Source organism: Pseudophryne corroboree, chromosome 6 (genome assembly GCF_028390025.1).
Source record: "Pseudophryne corroboree isolate aPseCor3 chromosome 6, aPseCor3.hap2, whole genome shotgun sequence".
In the NCBI taxonomy this organism is placed as follows: Eukaryota; Metazoa; Chordata; class Amphibia; order Anura; family Myobatrachidae; genus Pseudophryne; species Pseudophryne corroboree.
The window spans coordinates 503,805,637-503,822,786 of NC_086449.1; the positions used below are offsets into that span (position 1 = coordinate 503,805,637).

Below are 17,150 nucleotides of genomic sequence, written 5' to 3' on the forward strand. Positions count from 1 at the left end.
CTTTGTTATTGTAATCCCTGTGTACTTAGTCTTTGTTATTTAATATTGTTTTCCAAATGGTTTTGATTTTATAAGTAGTTTGTTGGGAAACAGAAGTTAATGCAGAAGAAAGAAGAAGGACAAGAAGAGAAAAGTATTTTTTTTTTAAACACAACATATTCACTGCTTCCCCATGGTGAGTATTTCCCTAACCCAATATAGATATTGTATGCTTAAAACAGAGCTGACCTTAATGGATTATCTTTGCAAGGCACACCATAAAAACAAATTTATTCAACCCTGCAATCTTTTAGTCAGTAAAAGACGCAAGGGCAGATTTATCAAAGCTTGGAAAGAGATAAAGTGGAGAGAGAAAAAGTACTAACCAATCAGCTCCCAGCTGTTTTTTGTCTGCTGTGTTTGAAAAATTACAATCAGGAGCTGATTAATTAGGTCTTCATTTCTCTCCAAGCTTTGATACATCTGACACCCAAGCACTATTATGGTGAATTGTCAGAGTACAATGCACTGTCAGAGACATAAGAGATGATCATTTTGTTGTACGTTCAGTCAAAGGTCAATTAAGCCATTCTCAATTCTTTGTAACCAATTTTTTTCTTTTTCATTTTAACAAAAACTGCTATCCTTTACTATAAGAGGACACAGAGCATTGGTGCCTGGACTCAATTTCAGCTATGGTGGATGCATACATGGCCAACAGTATTTAGTGATTATTGGTACTTTTTTTATAACTCACATGTTGTATGTAAGCTTTGTTTGTTCTGTTGTGCCTGTCTGATTTTATCTTGCCTACAAGGTCAGCCAAGGCCAAAACTCATTTCACGCTACTCTCTGTGTTTTGTTGGTCTTTGAACTCCAACAGGCATCCATGAACATCTTTGACTAAAGTTCCCTAAGACATAGAAAAAAACAAGCATTTGCATAGTACACACCTTTTTCAGTATAGTCATTTGGGCTCTTGAACAGGCAAAACACATGCAGAAATTGCCTGAAGCCTAGCAACCAGATAAAAATGTTATAGAAAATGTCTAAGCACAGAAAGATAAAGAAAGAAACGTGTTATAGTATAAACATATATTTTTACATTTCAGATAAATCAAGAGAAGAGATTGAAGTAGAAAAAGGTAATACTGTAGAAACTGCATTTGCCAGATGTAAAAAATAGTTAATCCCATCTCAAACCATAGTTACTTATCTGATTATCTGAATCACATCTTGTCCAAAGTACTGTATTTGGACAGCACAGGCGTGCACAGATGCTGACAGGGGGGTGCCGCCCTGTACATCCCCGCTCTGCCGCATTATGGTCTACTCCCCCCCATCCAGGACATAGACTGCTGACCTGGCGGCCTAGGTGAGCAGTCTTGTGTCCCAGAGCAAGGGGTAGAGGAGGTAGTCCATTACCCAGTGGAGGGGGGAAGTCCCAAACGGCACCCCCATGTTGGCTTCTGCGCATGCCTATTTTGGAAAGTATGGTGGAAATGTGCGTTAAAAAGAGAAAGTCACCAACTACCTCTCCTGAATAATTATTTAATTTATATTTTAAATTAGAGAGTTGTGCAGACCCCCATGTTTTAGTTTTGGTTCTAATTCATCATCATGCTTTTGTTTTGGCAAAACCACCAAGCATTTTAGTCTGGATTCGGATTCGGTTCAGTTTAAAATAAATTCAATAAAAAAATCAATAATCATTGAAAGAATCAATAAAAACAGCTAAAATAATTTACGTTTGAAGGCCAAAACCTCAAATTTGGATATAAAATCTGAATTCTGAACCACACATCTCTATTTTAAATTCAAATTAGGAGTTACTGTATCAGACTCATTACTTGATAACTTTTGATCAATGGGCAGTGCCAAACTTTAGTTACCACTATATTTTTTATTTGTTTGTATTGTTTGAGTGATGTTATTGTACCTGTTTGCTGAATGCTCAAACATTAGTCTTTTAAGAATGAAAATTCCTATGCATTGTGACTCCTTTTATTTCTAACTTACTTACAGAAGGTACAACCTGAAATTATTGAACATAGATAGTCAAGAGCGAGGTATTAAAGAGAGAGAGAGAGAGAGAGGGAGGGAAAGAGACAGAGTATTTAATATCTAAGAGATAAAAATGTAACATTGTGGAGTTATTTCCATCTCCATTGGCTATCATGAGTATTTGCACTATACATGCAAGATTTATGATGGTTAAAGCTACATATTTTGACAACACTAAAATCCAGTAGCAGCCAAAAATGCAGTACAGTTGTTCTCTATAAATGTATTTAATTTATCTATAACTCACTTAGTTTGAATGACCACTCAATAATGTAATATTAGCTTTAAATTAAAATTTTGCAATTTGTTTTAGTCATGTGAGCAAGTGTCTTATTGTAAGTGGAAAAGTGACTATACTGTATTTTATAAAATATTGTACAACATAAACCCTAAATAAAAGCTATGTCTAAATTATTCATAGACACAGAACATTTGCTACAAGATTCCTGTTTTAATTCCACATGCTTCATGCAATTTTAACCTGTGCGACTAAACAAGCAAATTATAAAATATCTTGCATTTTAATGCTGAATATGCTACAATTAGCATTTTACTGAATGGCAATGCTGTATCATGTGCAAAGAAGCTTACTCATCCTCTTTCAGACATGTTTGCCGTTACATATATGCATTTGACAAATATGACACGAAAAGATGTCTCCCTATTCCCAGGCATTGTGTGAGACCAGAAGTGAGGAATTGCACTGATGTATATACATGTAATATAGCTCTTTTATACAATAGCAAATTTATCATGCTTCATCATGACCATAAGCTCCTATCCATTGTAATAGTGTGCCCAGCACTGGGATGACGTCAAGCAGAAAATTAAAGTAAACAATGCATTTCAATGCAAGCATGCTGCATTATTAGCGCATGTACAATGAAGTAAAAAACTTATGGAGATACTTATCCCTGAGGAGTGTATGGTGGGGTTCCCTGCCATCGTTGCCACCTTACTGCCACTGCCTGTAGCTGGTAAGGCATATAAAGAAAAAGAAAACATTAATATGATATATATGATTTGCTACCTGTTCATGTAAAGCAGCTTGCCACATCCAGCGAACGTTTGCAACTCATGCATCAGACCAACTGAGTAAAGGTTATCTGTCATCTAGACAATGGCAATACTGGGAGAGTACATCCTGCTATCCACTGTGTAATCTACACACAATTGTATTGTGTGCGTGAGAAGCTTGACACCATAATAACTGCTGCAAGGTTTCTGGATTATAAAAAACATCAGCTACTCACCATACAATAAAGTAGAATATTTTTAGACAAGTGAATTCTGAAGATATGTTTTTAGTTATTTTGTTTTTTGGAGAAAAAAAACCCACAATGTTTTCTTTTTCGGAAAATGACTTTACTATACAATCGTTCCAAAACATTTGGAAGCTATAGACACACTTTTTCTTCAGGACTTACACAGAGATCAGGAGAATGGTCTTCCTAATTATAATTCACACTTCTGCACCAGCTAGGAATCCTCAGGAGGCATGCTGCCAACAACTGACCTCCGCACACTTTCTTCCTCCATGACATATGTGATTCTTTCAGAAAATGAATGACCCCTATTTGGTCTGCGCTTTTCAAATACACTTTACTTTCCATACTTTCTCTTCTTGACAGGTCTCTGATGCAGCCAGAGATTTTCCCAAATATACTGTGAATTTCTAAAGCCACCAGATAAATTTTAAGCCCTGATATAGATGTGTCCACAGACACCTTTCCTTTATCCTGCCATGTATGGCACGGCTTGGAATTTTCTTAAATTGCTTCTTTAATATGCTACTTTATACAAATTCTATTATGGCTAACAAAAATAAAAAAAACTAATTAACTCGCTACTCATGCCAAATTGAGCAACACAGAAAAGGTGTATGTGGACACATATGTATGTTATATGCTGAAGATTCTTCAAGTCCCTTTAGGATAATGATATTTGCATCTGTACCATTTGTGATTGCTTATTTATTAACTAATCGAATAAAACAAAGTCCATGTAAAAAAGAAATGACAAAGCCCATGTAAAATGTATAAATGGAATAATGAAATATTACAGTACTGTATGTTTATCTGCTTCCATAAAATAATAAAATCATGTATTTCTAATAAAGCTAAATCAGTTAATAGTAATATAATCATATGTTGCCCCTTTCAATGGTTAAATTATGCTGAGCATGCCCACAATAAAAGGATATGTCTAAATCAGAGCCGTATCAAGGTGGGGGGGGGGGGGGGGGGGGAGGAGGGTGTTAGTGACCCTGGGAGCCCCTCTCACAAGTTGATCAGTAGCAGTTTCCCAGTAGGAAAGCCACACAGAGAGGCCCCAAGTCACACAGCTGCATTGATACTATCATCGGAACAGGCACTGCTGCTATAGTCTGGACTGTTATTCACACACTGCCACCAATGGGCTGTGGTGAGGATGTCTCTACTCCCTCCCAGCTGAGACTCCACCCTTTCTGCCCTGTGAAGCTCTGTCATTTTTTTCCTCATGGTGGTGCTTCTCCTCCCATAGTCTCCAGCCCTTCTTTTCTCTGTCTGTGAGTCTCTCCCTCCTCCTAAACTCTGCAGTCTACTGAGACCAGGCAGACTACTTCCTGCTGGTTAGTATATGGGGAGGTGTGGGAGGCATATTAATGCAGTCTGGGGGTGGGGTTTATTAATGTTTTATATAGGGGTGTATTGCTATTGTGGGAGATATATTACTGCTATATGGGTGGTGGGGTGGGGATGTAGTAATACTGAGCCTAATTCAGAGGTGTACAGATCTGCTTTATCAGAAGTTGCTGCCACTACTGCATGTTTATGATAATTCTGCAGTCACTGGGTGTCATACTGAGGCGCTCACCACGTGCAATACAAATTCGTTGAGGTGTGCATGAAGACGTATCTTCAATTGAACATTGGCTGCACCATCGGACATTAGAAAAACCTTATGGTTGCCCAGAATGTCTGTTGGATCATGACTGTTGGTGCCAGTGGAACTTCATCTTTCGACGCAGTCACTGACACCGACACACCCATTGACATTAGCCACCATCCCATTCACTACCCATGGATCTCAAAGCACATCTGATATGCATCCCCTGGCAGTAACCAGCGTAACCCTGGGAGCTGATACGGCAGGGTATTAATGTTGTACTTATAACACACACACACACACACACACACACACACACACACACACACACACACACACACACACATAACGCCTCATGTCCAGCTCTCCCATTAAGCAACAGGGTACTTGTCCAGGTGACCACACAGCCTGCAGCATAAATGCAGCAGATTAATAGATCATACCAACATGCAGCACTCCTGGATCCAAAGAGACCACACTGTAACACCAGCTTATGTCAAATGTTTCATGGATTTACTCCATATATATAGTGTATGCTGGTGAAAGTCACAGAAAATTGCACACACTTCCCAAAGTAGTAACTAGGGTGCTCAGGCAAATAATCCAAAATTACATTCTCTTTAACTCAGCCAGAAACTTATTGAAGAGAGACCAGCACACCTTGCATTGCATAAAGCATATCAAAACTTTTATTTAAATATGAATATAAAACAAGCCATCCTGCAAGTGTGAACAGTTATATTTTGCATAGTGGTAACACATAACGGTCACAGAGGATGGATGTCAACAAGTCCCAGTCCCAACAGCTGTTTCAGTGTTCATACATATTTTGTCAAGGGTTCAGGAAGGATTTATTATATAAAGCCTTCTCTATGCATCAGCTCTCTGTGAATCATTCCTGCAGGTCTGAAACGCTCCACCCATATGGAACTTCATGATGTACAGTATAACATCACATAGGGGTGGTGCAGTGCGGCAGAATCTTTTTTTTGTGGGGGGGAGGGCCCTGTCTATTTTGTAAGACCTGGGCCCCACAATTTCTGATGGCAGCCCTATATAATTATGTACATACAGTATATATATATATATATATATATATGTACATCCTAAGTCAACTGCCTGCCTCTTTAATAGAGGCCTCCCGCACCCCTGGGCCTCCCACAGCCTTAATCCGGCCCTGGTCTACATGATTATACAGATCTGACACTCCTTACTCTAGAGGCGAGTACAAATGCAGTCTGAGTACAGTAAGGACATGTTTGCATTAAGCACAGTAGACATGCACAGAGAGACAGTTATGCCTGCTGTCACTCTACCATAACTGGAGAGTAACCATGTACTGGTGCAATACACAGAGATGATGATAATGAAGATGATGATTATGATGGTTGCCTGTACTAATTGGCCTCTTCTGATTGCAGAATTGCTTTGGAAGGTAATAGTGCTTTATTCACTAATTATTCCTAGATTACATGATTGGGTTCAGAAATATTTTTTTGCAACTTTTATTTATCAGGAGAAATATATGCTGTAGTATATAGCATCTTTTTTATTTATAGGGTTTGTTTTTTTACTTAAATGAAATCTAACAGGAAAACATGTTTTTGCAAGGAAAACAAATGTCACAATTTCTTTGTAAGCTTATGAGCTGGTTGTGTATAAATGTACCTGATGTACAGTTAGTAGTAATACTGGCGCATATACTGTACTATTGGTGAGCATCTTGGTTCAGCATATTTTTATGTTTGTAATGTTATAGTTTTTTAACTCCTATACATCCCACTCAATGTCACACCCTAAATGTTTTGTGCATGTCCAGTCATTAATTAAGATGGTGTGGCCTGAAGATTTATTTTAAGATTAGTGATTTAGAAAACAGGCATAGGCAGCTTTATTCAGAGGTGGATACCATGCCGATGTTTGCACAGTTGAACAATTACTTGCTACTGCGCTGTCACAAAGCCCTGGAAGCCCTTACGATGCATGCCTTCCTCTGAGTGTACACAGAGACCTGTTGTTGTATACAGAGTCACTGGACAGGCAAAGCCATGGTTGTACCGTGGTGGTGACTGGGATGTGGCCTGAAGTGAACAAAAGAAAAAGCCATCTCATGGGCGTGTCATGGGAGTGTCATGGGTAAGTCAGTGAAAGTGCCACAACCACAGAGGCCATGTGCAGAGGAATTTCAGAAGTAGACACTGTGCTTGCTAAAGGCTGGTACAAGGATTGCTGGTGCACACAGTGTTGGAGTGTCCATAACCACTGGCTGAGTTGCACTGTCCATGGGCCTTGAAAGTGGATGTCTCAGGACTTGCACAGTCTGGCACACACTAGTACACAAGGGGAATGCTGAAAATAGAATTAGCATATTATCATAATGACTCTGCAAAATGCAACTGTGTCCACCTCTGAATACGACCCAAGATCCAATATAAACTGGGAAAATAATAAATTTTGTAATAGATATACAGTAATTGTGCCATTTTGTTAAGCTGGTGCACAAGAACCAAGTAACAGGTAAACCCAAAGCCTAATATAAAGAGTAGGTTACTTAGAACAAAATTACTGTATTTTATGACTTTTATGAAGTGTTCTCTTTGCTGTGCTGTAGGTAAAACTTCCTCTTCTACAATAATTCTTTCATTTTCCATGAATATTACCTAAAATATTACCTAAAATACTGAATGACTGCAATTGTAAATGAAAAGTTCCATGTAAAACTTAGAATAACTATGTTACAAAGTCACATATAGTACATAGTACATGAACATGTCGGGGAAATGTCTCCAAGGCTTCATTATTAATTAAAGAAACAGAGAAACATAGAATTTGATGGCAGATAAGAACCACTTGGCCCATCTATTCTGCCCATTATTTTCCATATATTTTACCTCAAACCTTATTTGAACCTTATTTCTTTGTAATGATATCCCTAAGTCTATCCCATGCAAGTTTAAATTATTACTATACTGTCTTAGCCTCTACTACCTCTGATGGGAGGCTATTCCACTTATCCACTACTCTTTCTTTGAAGTAAGTTTCCTCAAATTTCCCCTGAACCTACCTCCCTCCACTTTCAATGCATGTCCTAGTGTTCTAATACTTCTCTTTATATGAAGAATATTTACCTCCTGGACTTTATTAAAACCCTTGATATATTTGAAAGTTTCTATCTTGTCCCCGCTTTCTCTTCTCTGCTCCAAACTATACATACTGAGACTTTTTAGTCTTTCTGGGTATATTTTGTGATGTAGGCCATGCACCATTTTAGTTGCCCTTCTTTGTACAGTCTCTAATGTATTAATATCCTTCTGAAGATCTGGCCTCCAGAATTAAACACAGTATTCTAGATGAGGCCGTACAAAGGATCTATACAGTGGCATTATTACTTCTTTCTGCTGCTGATTCCTCTCCCTATGCAACCAACCATCTGACTAGCATTCCTCATTGCTTTGTTACATTGCTTACCTGTCTTTAAGTCACCTGAAATAGTGACTCCTAGATCCTTTCTCTTTTTCTGAAATGCTACAAGGACCCATTTAAGCTAGCTCATATGTAAGATAAATGTTAATGTAAACTTTTAATTATTTGAGGTCTATGTACTAACTCTTCAATTAGTGTGGAGATAAATTATTTCCTGTTTCGCCTTCTACTGCTTTGAAACATTTTAGTAAAATCTTTATTTACAAGTGGGCAAAAGGACAAAGAGCTCTTCCTATTTCTCCAGTGTGGAAAGGCAGATAACAGCAGGAAGATGAGGTGATACCACTGCTAGAGAAGATATCTGAGAGTAAGTGACCTCTCCTATTATTAACACAAGGAAAACTTAGTGCTGCCGTAGGTGTCTATGGCAGTGCTAATGACCCAGGAGCATCGTGATTAGGGTGGCCAATCCTGGGATCAGGTTCGGCAGGATCCTGGGATCCCGGCCTAAAGTTGTCCGAGATTCAATCCTGGGATTGGAGCTTCCAATCCTGGGGATTTGGGGATTGGCCACCCACCTCTTTTTTGGATATGTTTAGCAGCGTTGAGCGTCCTCAGGATGCTCAGATGCTGCCCGGCTCCTTCTGCTCATCTCACCCGGCTTCGGTGATGAGATCCGACAGCTGCGCAGCGTGACCTCTGACTTTACGCCCCACGCTGCGCAGCCGCAGGACCTCACAGCCGCACTGCCACCCAGCCGCCAGAGTGCCTCGGAAGTGTCCCACCCCTTCGCCCGGTGAGATTGTTGTGTTTTATCTGACCTGGGCAGGGGGGGGCACTGAAATGGAGCCAATCCCAGATATCCCGGGAATCCTGGGATTGAACATTTAAAAAAATTTTTTTTCAAAGTAAGATTAAAAAAAATGGCCCGGGATTGGCCACCCTAAGTGTGATATTGTAGCCTGCTGTTAGCACTAGCAGGCTGCAGATGGAGAAATGCCTTTAGTACATACAGAGAAGTGATACTGATGATGACTAAAAGCAAACCAAGAGGGTGTGCAAATCACAAAATGCATACATATCTGCCAATATACTAATATACAATTTTTCTGCTGTACATGCTGTTCCTGACAATGGGCTGGATTCAGAGTTCTATGCAAACCCAATGAAGGATTGGCAATAGGGCTCATAAGGAAGATTCCTGGTAGGCCGTGTCTGTGTGGCCTGTTTTGTGTGTTGTCATGTGGCCCACCCTCCACATGACAGGCAGTTCGCATTGTCCCCACTCATTTAGTTATTCCATTTCTGTAGGGATCTGTTAAATTTGCCAGCCGACGGTATCCTGGCAGTCAGGATTCCTGCTCCAGAATCCCGCCAGCTGGCAATGCCGACATACCAGTGCACAGGGGCTATTTCCACTCGTGGGTGTCCACGACACCCATAGAGTGGGATTCATGACCGGATTTAGGGAGGGCAACAAGGGTTGTCGTTCCATGCCCCCACACATTTGGGGCCCCCACACCCAGAAGCGGATTTGTCTCCACCCTCCCCGCAGCTCTGCTGTTTATTAACAGCGGCCTCTGAGGAGGGTGTTCTATGTACAGCATTCCAATGTCTTGCGGAAACTGCATTAACATCCTGCAAGACACTGCCTGTGGCTTCTGATTCGCGCTGGACCTGTGCGACACCTGCTGTCAGCTCCTTCAGTTTCGCCATGGCGGTCAGGGTCTCCGGGGACCACACCTCCTCCAGAACGGGATCCTTTGTTGCGTCACACCACTCTCCTCTCACAGCATCCACCATAGCCAGCGGTTAGTGCATGCTCCTGCCTTACTGCTCTGATAGTGCACTATCAGCAATGAATGGTGCATGGGTGCAATATACCCCACTGTCGCCAATGAATGGTGCATGAGTGCAATATACCCCACTGTCACCAGTGCATGCAGGGTACACAATATATGTATAATCAAATAATAAATAAGGCACACCACATACTATATAATAATAAATAACAATAATATACAGGGATGGATAGTTCTTTTAGTGGGGGTGCTACACAGGTAGCGTGTGTGTGTGTGTGTGTGTGTATCTTGAGGGGGCTCAGGGATCTTTGTCAGCTATTGTTCCCCACCAGCCTTAATCCAGCCCTGGTGGGAATAGAACCTGTGGCAAACACAGCTCACCACCAAGCCCGCAAGGGGACTCACACCGCTCGCCCCGCTGCCGGCATCTGCCGGGCGGGTTGCCACTGTCGGGATACTGACAGTCGGCATCCCGCCCGACAGGATTACGTATGTAATCCTCTCTGCAGTACAGCAACTCTGTCATCCAGTGATGCTGCTAAGGCTACATGGTATGGCAGTGGTGACAGGCAACATTGGAGAAAATGGGGCAGTGCTGAAACATTTTCTGGGCATACTGAAGCCGAAGCAGCAGATCAGATAAGCTTGCAGGCGGCGTCTCTTTGCACAGAATGCCTCCTGCATTAGCAAATTTCCGCTGTAGCAGCTGCTACTATATATCGTCAATCTCTGAATCTGGCACAATATAGGCCTGAATTTTGTCCAGTTCTGAATCAGGCCATAGCCATTTAGTCAAATGTAAACATTTGTGCTCTAACAAAAACAATTAAAAGCAAAAATAGCAGTCATGTTTCATGTACCTGCAATTATTTTCATTTACCCACATCATATTTACATCATTAATTTAATGGTTCAGGTGCATTCCTTCCTGTTATTTTAAATTGTTCAATACAGTATATAAAAGAGTAAAATCTAATTTAATTTCAAGCTGAAAGCAGACTATGTGGTCGGTATCCAATTTCCCCTGATGCTGGTACTTTTTGGGGCTTATTGCCTCAGGCAGGTGAAACCAAATCCGCCATAAGTATGCATTCTTTCTGCGATCACTCCTGTGAAAACACATAGGTCTGCTGCTTCTTGTAGATCCTACAGTATGTGTTTTGGTGCAAAACAGGCAATTTTTTGCAAAGAAAAAGTGGTCAGTAATTGGATATCCCAATGACAATTGGGTAAAAATCGCAATAAAAGACCGTTTTTTACATGTGAAAAATTACAGCGGCAAATATAAAAGTTTTGCAATAAAAGCCACTTATTTATTCAGTCCTCATAAACAGAGTGCAAATAATAATGTCAATGTAGCGAAAAACTTCCATTTACATTCTTAAACTGTTATATAAAAGCAAGGAAGATAAATTCTTCATTTTGTGTGTCAGTGTGTCTTTTTCAATCAGCTACCACACACCAAGCGGCCACAGCTGTTTTATTGTAACACTTGATTGCATTGGACAAATAATATTATAAGATGCAGTTCCTTATGTGTAGAACTTGCCTGTTAAAATTAATGTACCACGTACAGCTCTTCCCATTTTGCCATGGCATATTGAATTTGATAGTGTTCCATTTCACTGTACTCGAAAGAAAAGTACTGGAGTGTACTCGTTTCCATTATGGTGTCATTAATTCTATGCAAAATTCTATCATTATTGCACTAGAATCTAACAAGACCTGAAAAATATTTTCTCTGTTTTATGCAAAATTCTATCATTATTGCACTAGAATCTAACAAGACCTGAAAAATATTTTCTCTGTTTTATGTCTGTATGTGCTTTATAGGAAATGTAATGTGGAAATAAAAGCAGGCTCTTGGGGAGCTGTAAAATTATTTTTAGCAGAACTTGCTTGTCACCAGTTTAGTGTGCTTGATATTTTATTTGATCCCGCAAATCAATAGTCCAGCCCTTCTTAGGACTTGGCAAATCAATTAAAGAAGGAAACAGACAACATAATACATCTTAATTAATTAAAGTGTCAGCAATATTTGAACAGGCACATCTGGGCTTGGCAGGATATTTAAAAGGAGTCCTGGCAGAATAAATTAGTTTACTCCTAACTTCAAGTTATTTTAGTTCTCAAGCACTTTCAGTATGTTTGTTCAAACAATCTCATATGAAGTAGCAAAAAGACAAATAAGTAGAATGAGATCAATTGAGATAGTACTGGTCATTTCACAGAGGTACCAAAATTACAGCCAGATAATCTTTAAATTCCATTTAGACATAATGAATATAGCAGGGAAAGCAATGGTCAATTCATTCTGCTTTGTGATGTGGTTGCAGTAAGTATGAGAGCTCTTAAGACTAGGGATGAGATATTTCAAAGCCTGGAGCCACTGGGACATGGGTGCTTCCATCTTGTCCAGATTCGGTTTATGGCTGGTCCTCCAATTCCGGCTCTAATTTTCAGCATAGTGTCCAATCCACAGCCAGGGAGCCCTATTTACATGTCTGCCTGCTTACTTCCCATGGTCAGTGTAACTTTTGCTGGTACCAGACAGTTGTTATTGACTGCATATTACAGAGTTTTCCATTACAATACAACTTCCATCTGTTGCTGTGTTTACAATCAGTTCCAGTATGTCCTGCTGCATTCTGTACTCATTCCTGCACTTACCAGCTGTATCCTGAGTACGCTGTATTGTACCTGGCTATCCAATCCGCTGAAGCCTCCTAGTTTCCTCCAAACATCCTCCAGCCATAATAGTGCATTGGGCCCTGCCATGAATCCAGAATCCAGACAAACCACAGATATACTCATTTTAGAGGCTGTGTTTGAAAAATGACAGAAGCTGATTGGTCCTACAGTATCTCTCCCCATGTTTTCTATCTCCAAGCTCTGATAAATATCCACTCAAATATTTCCACAAAATATGTGAAATTTCACAGTCAAATGCAGAGCAAAGCAAAATAATCTGTTTTGGTTTGAAAATTCCCCTCCTCTCTATGAGTATTGTAAGATATTATACTGTGATATAAAGATTGGCATGGAAACAGAAAATAGGGATTACAAACATGTTGGAATAACTGTATTTGCTTAAAGTAGTAATGGAGTCTGACAAACTGAAATCAAAATGTGGGATAAACACACACTGTGTTACGCCATAATTACCCAAATGTGCATACCATAATATTAATTTCTTATTAACAAATAAATGAGGCTAAACTAAGCAATATTTTAAATAAAAAATTAAAAAGTTCTATTTAATGAAAGTGTTCTAAAGTGGGGATGCCATCAGGATCCGGGCAGTCGGGATCCTGACAATCAGAATACTAACAGTGGAGTCCTGTCGGTTAGGATCCTGATGGATCCCAACAGTAAGTACTGGGGTTAGGGTTAGGCACTAGGGCAGAGATAGCGTTTGGCACCTGGGAATGGGGAGATTATGCTTAGGCTGCAGGAGGGCTGGGCTAAGTTAGGGATATGGTGGAAATTTGACTGTTGGCATGCTGCGTTTGGCATCCTGACCATCAGGATTGTGACTGCCAACCCCTAAAGTTGTAGTAAGATGAAATTGTTATTTTTGCACAGTGTACACCTAGGTATTTTATGCCTTAGCACATACCTAGGTGCAGTTATAGTTAGCAGAAGCATCCAGCGACTGAGGAGATATACCTTATAATATAGATATACCTTATAATATAGATTCAGATGCATTGATGCATATCAAGATGATTTGTGATACGCATGCTGTATGCTTTATAAACAAGGTCAGCATTTTTCTAAAGTCATAAGATGTATTTGGATATTCCTGGTAATAGCCCAACACATCCATAGATGTTATGACAAGTTTCCCATTGAACTTTGTATTGGATATTTACAGTAAGTGTCTCCAATTGGTAGATCTTAGATGAAGTCTGTGGTTAAGCTCACAAAACTCCTTATTTGGAGGTAAATAATGTAGTGAGCCTTACTATTTGAAAGAGGTCTACATACCCCTTATCTTTCAGAGGACAGGCCATAGATACATTCAATGTTTTTTTTTCTATTGACCACATATGATGAAATGAAATGTTACATTATTTGGCTGTTGTTTAATTAAATAATGTTGCAGACAAGTAGAAACACTTGTGGAATTCATAGTTTAAGCATCATTATCACCAGAAAAATAAGAAAATTTGCTGTCCCAACTTTATACTTTATTAACCTGAAATATTCTTCTTAATTCCTGAATATGTAACAGTTTTGGACAGATTTTTTTTTTCATTTTTTAAAATGTGATTTACCAGCATGTTTTACAAATCTCAGCCATTTCCCCATTTATATTAAGGATCCATTCATTGCCATGTGGTTTCTAGCAAGCTTGCTACATGTGGAAAGACATTTGAAATAACTAGGATGCGCATTGACTATTCACAATATGTTCCTATTATTTAGTTAATTTGGATAAAATAGGTGATTGCAGTCAGGAACGGATTAAGGTAGGGGCACAGGGGTTGAATACACCTGGGCCTCCTTCTCTCAGGCCCCCTGCTCTGATATAAGAAGCAGCTGTGTGGGGTCACAGGTCAGTTGAGGAGAACATTGTCCTCCTTTCAGCTTCCTTGGGTTGACCACCACACCTTAGCCGTTCTCAACTTCCCTACTCAGTGCAAACATGCTGCAGATGGTCCATAGGAAGAGGAAGTGGTAGCAGGACTAGTCAGGAGGAACCAGGAGAGAAGGAGTCCCAGCACTGCTTGATGGCAGAGGAGTAGAGAGGTGAGTATACATATATACATACAGTATACATACTGTATACTCACCAGCAACGAGGCTGCCACTGAACTGCACTTTGCCTACAACATGGTCGTAGCTAGGGTGTGGGGGGTTTTGTGGTGGGGGGCATACGCCCCGGGCGCCACATTTAAGGGGATGCAAGCTGTCCACCCTCCCCATCCCTAACACTTCTGCATCCTCTCTTCTCCCGGTCACTGGTATACATACAGCCACTATCTCTGTGGCCTCGCTCCCAGCATCGCTACTGCAGCCTGTCTGGGTGTCGGTACTCAGTCTTTACTGGGCTGGGGAAGCCTTTGGAAAGTTTTGCAGTGTCCCAGCCGCTCAGCAGGCTGAGACATCTATACCGGACTGTGCATGCGGAGCACCCTCCACAGCTCTCCTCCAATCACATGGCAGGACAGGAGCTGCGAGTGTACACAGAGACACAGACATCATAGGGAGAAAGCTGCTGAGTTCCAGCACTAACCACACACCCTGCTCCTCTGAGGATCATCTGAGCAGAAGCCTCCTGCCCTCACACACTGGCCCCAGTCAACCACCTCTGTGCATGGGAGATCACAGCCACTACAATGAGTGAGAGCATCTATAGTGAGCACCTCCATAGGGATTACATTTATAGGAAATGTCAGGAGTAAGTCTAGAATAAGTACACCTTTGCAGAGTACCTTTAAAGAGTGCATCTATTGGGAGCATGTATATAGGGAAATCATCTTTGGAGGGTACAATTATAGGGAGTGCATCTATATGGAATATTTCTCAAAGTAAATAGATGTGTGCTTGTTGCAGGGGGTGGGGTGGGGGGAGGGCACCATATTACTGCCTTGCCCAGGGTGACAAAAATCCTAGGTTCGGCCCTGCCTATAACATATGAGATGAGAGACACAGGGGTGAGACTTGGAGATACAGGGCAGGGGTGTGTGTGTGTGGGGGGGGGTAAGTCTGACAGACATACTGTAGGGTGGGCAATGAGGCTGACAGACACAGGGTGGAGAATGAGACTGAGAGACATGGGGGGTGGTAAGGCTGACAGACACAGGGTGGGAAAAGAGAAGCTGACACAGAGTGGGGTATGAGGCTGGCAGACACGGGGAGGGGGTGAGGCTGAGATACACAGGGAGGAGTGAGGATGACAGACACAGAGTGGGGTATGAGGCGGGCAGACACAGGGAGGGGGTGAAGCTGAGAGACACAGAGGGGAGATGTGAGGCTGACAGATACAGGGTGAGGAATGACGCTGGCAGACACAGGGGAGGGTAAGGCTGACAGACATAGGTTGGAAAATGAGGATGACAACAACAGGGTGGGGAATAAGGCTGACAAATACAAGGTGGGGAATGAGGCTGGCATATATAAGGTAAGAAATGAGACTGACAGACACAAGGTGGGGACTAAGGGGTCTATTTACTAAGCCTTGGATGGAGATAAAGTTGCTGGAGATAAAGTACAAGTCAATCGGCTCCTAGCTGTCATTTTTCAAACACAGCCTGTGGCAGGGCAGGTTGGAGCCGATTGGCTGGTACTTTATCTCCAGCGATTTTATCTCCATCCAAAGATTAGTAAATAGACCCCTAAGGCTGAGAGTTGGGGGATGTAAGGCTGATAGACACACGGTGGTGAATGAGGCTAAGAGATGTGGGAGTGGGGTAAGGCTGACAGTTACAGAGGGAGATGAGGCTATGTGACACAAGAGATAAGATGATGGCTCCCTCCAGTATCCAGACCCTTGTTGGCTCTCAATTGCCCTGCCAGGTTGTAGGAAGGACCAGCTCTGCTGCTGCCAAATGGAGGTATAGAGGGAGGTGGCACAGAGGGCACAGCCAAAAGGTACTGACAGAAGGGGAGGCAGGGCCCCCCTGTCTTTAAGTGGCTCAGGCCCCCCTAAGGCTTAATCCAGCCCTGATTTTGGTGATTACAGTAATGTCTGAAGGATGTTTGGTTTGAAAAATTGGTGGTTTGCCTACAATAGATGGTAAGTAGTCAGTGTACAAATCACAAAATACAGTGATTTTTATCACTATTTCTAAAAATTTAGCTTATTTACCCACAGGTGCTGCTTGTTGTGAGTACTTGCGCCAACTCTAAGTGAACACAATTTATGTAATATATAAGACGTAATTGTTCTTATTTTACTTTTACTTTAAATTAACACCAGGGATAGGGAAGCAGCTTAAAACCTCACAAAGCTGCCAAGAATAAAGTAATGAACTTATACTATACATCATTTTGTTATTACACATT

The 17,150-nt window shown here is 41.0% G+C and overlaps 1 protein-coding gene across 6 annotated transcripts in view; it reads right to left on the reverse strand.

Moving 5' to 3' along the window:
* SYT1 (synaptotagmin 1) overlaps positions 1-17,150 on the reverse strand; it is a 1,004,279-nt gene that overhangs the window by 621,111 nt on the left and 366,018 nt on the right. Inside the window, exon 1 of one of the 6 annotated variants that reach the window (XM_063927395.1) lies at positions 933-1,304. The exons of 4 other annotated variants lie outside the window; for them this stretch is intronic. The gene's annotated coding sequence lies outside the window, so the exon portion shown is untranslated. Of the gene's footprint in view, positions 1-736; positions 913-932; positions 1,305-17,150 lie in introns of those variants that run through there. One more of the 6 variants, XM_063927396.1, reaches the window with a different exon arrangement.